At 41.4% G+C, this 2500-nt stretch overlaps 1 protein-coding gene across 3 annotated transcripts in view; it reads left to right on the forward strand.

Moving 5' to 3' along the window:
* The first annotated feature begins 2382 nt into the window (after positions 1-2382).
* Positions 2383-2500, forward strand: part of megf6 (multiple EGF like domains 6) — a 43398-nt gene continuing 43280 nt past the window's right edge. For 2 of the 3 annotated variants that reach the window (XR_007144336.1, XM_047820465.1), the window contains exon 1: positions 2383-2500. This exon is cut by the window's right edge and continues 122 nt beyond it. The gene's annotated coding sequence lies outside the window, so the exon portion shown is untranslated. The other variant, XR_007144335.1, reaches the window with a different exon arrangement.

Below are 2500 nucleotides of genomic sequence, written 5' to 3' on the forward strand. Positions count from 1 at the left end.
TTTAAATGCATTGAATACACAATTAGTTAAATAAAGTTAATTTATGTACATATAATATAAATAAAACGAAATTAACAAATTAAATAAATGTATTGTATGTATTACATGTTTGCTTGTTTAATAATAATAAATAATACATCAATTTTTAATCAGAATCAGAATCAGGTTTATTGGCCAAGTGTGTTGTTGACACACACACAAAGAATTTAGTTCCAGATGTTTGTGACTCTCAAAAGTACAGACATAAATAACACTATACTATACAATACACACATAAATAACACTATACTATACAATACACACATAAATAACACTATACTACACAATACACACATAAATAACACTATACTACACAATACACACATAAATAACACTATACTATACAATACACACATAAATAACACTATACTATACAATACACACATAAATAACACTATACTATACAATACACACATAAATAACACTATACTATACAATACACACATAAATAACACTATTCTATACAATACACACATAAATAACACTATACTATACAATACACACATAAATAACACTATACTATACAATACAGACATAAATAACACTATACTATACAATACACACATAAATAACACTATACTATACAAGACAATACAGATGATGATGATATCTTGTAGTTCATGATGTCTTGCATGTCTTTCCACATGACGTAGGGTTGTTAGCTGAAAACCTGCTTTTCAGCTTTGCAGAGAAGCTTCTTTTCGTCTATTGTGATCTCCTTTGTCAGTAGGTTCCTGACCTTCTTATACAGAGCCTTGTCTTCTGTAGGCATCTTCCTTGGCATGTCGAAGTTTTTACAGTTTGGCTGTGAACCATGGCTTGTTGTTACTGTATTTGCAGACGGTTTTGGTTGGCACACACACACACACACACACGTCTTCACAAAAACTGATGTACGATGTCACAGTGTCAGTCAGTTCATCCAGGCTGTCAGTTCCAGCCTCAAAGATACACCAATCAGTGCAGTCAATACAGTCTTGTAGTTCCTGCTTTGCCTCACTGGTCCATCTCCTCACTGTTTTTACTACAGGCTTAGTAGATTTATTGATATTTGGTTTGCCAGATTTTGCAGTGCATCACTCACGTTGGCCTGCGGTTTGATGTAAACTCTGATCAGAATGAATGAGGAGAATTCCCGTGGTGAATAAAAGGGTTTGCAGTTTATGAACAGTGATTCCAGGTTTGGGCTGCAGTATTTATTCAGCACTGTGACATCTGTACACCAACGTTCGTTAATGTAGAAGCAGATCCCCTCCCTTTCATTTTACCCGGTGTAAGTGGAAGATGGGGAGAAGTTATCTACTTTCCGGGATCCAGTGACTGAGCCAAGTCTGTAAAACAGAGAGCAGCGGAGCGGGAAAAGTATTTGTTTGTCCGTTGAGAAGAAACAGTTTGTCCATTTTGTTCAGCGCTGAGCAGAGGTGCTTCACTATGGTACCTATTCGCTTACCCCCACCGGCATCTCCTCCATGTGCCATAGAGCACAGCTTCTCCTCCAAAAAACTCTCTTGATCTGTAAATACTGGTGAAAAGTGTCTGTAGTGAACTGCAGTTATCAGGGTCGATTGACCAAACACACAGACAGTAAACAAAGAGAGGGGGGGGGGGGGAACTAATAATTAATGAGCAGCCACACAGACTCTTTGTAAATGAACCAACTTATCAGAGTTCTCTGGTTTCTTCTCAGCTCAAAATATCCAAGATAGTAAATCATCCTAAGGTGTACAGGAGTGAGAGTGTACATGAGCAAGGGTGTACATGAGTGAGAGACACAGACAGAGAGACACAGACAGAGAGAGAGAGAGAGAGAGAGAGAGAGAGAGAGAGAGAGAGAGAGAGAGAGAGAGATTTAAATTTTATAAATTAAGAATTATAATTAAACTCCCTAATAGTGTGGTGAACATCACACGCGCTGTGTTCACTCCCCTCCTTTGTAGTGCACCTACACAGGGAGCAGAACTTCATCTGAAACGGAGCCACTAGAGGGACGGAGTGTGTGTGAGTGTGTGTGTGTGTGTGTGTGTGTGTGTGTGTGTGTGTGTGTGTGTGTGTGTGTGTGTGTGTGTGTGTCTGCCCCCCCTTTTCTCTCTCATTCTCTCTCTCTCTCTCTCTCTCTCTCTCTCTCTCTCTCTCTCTCTCTCTCTCTCTCTCTCTCTCACTCACTCACCGCCTTCATCCGCCGCTATCTCCCTCTCTTCACCCCTCTTCCCCATCTCTCCCTTCTCCCTCTTCCCCCGCTCTCCCTCTTCCCCCGCTCTCCCTCCCCATTTCTCCCCCCTCTCTCACTCCCCCCGCCCTCTCCCCCCTCTCTCTCCCTCTTCTCCCCCTCCGTCTCTCTCCCTCTTCCCCCCGCTCCCACCTCCCCCCCACAGGGATCTGAGATATGCAACAGTCGGCAGTGTAACACATTCTCTGTGGATGGAGCAGGAGTTCAGTCTGAGTCACACTTCAGTGTTTCTTC

The sequence above is a fragment of the Tachysurus fulvidraco genome, chromosome 11 (assembly GCF_022655615.1).
Source record: "Tachysurus fulvidraco isolate hzauxx_2018 chromosome 11, HZAU_PFXX_2.0, whole genome shotgun sequence".
NCBI lineage: Eukaryota > Metazoa > Chordata > Actinopteri > Siluriformes > Bagridae > Tachysurus > Tachysurus fulvidraco.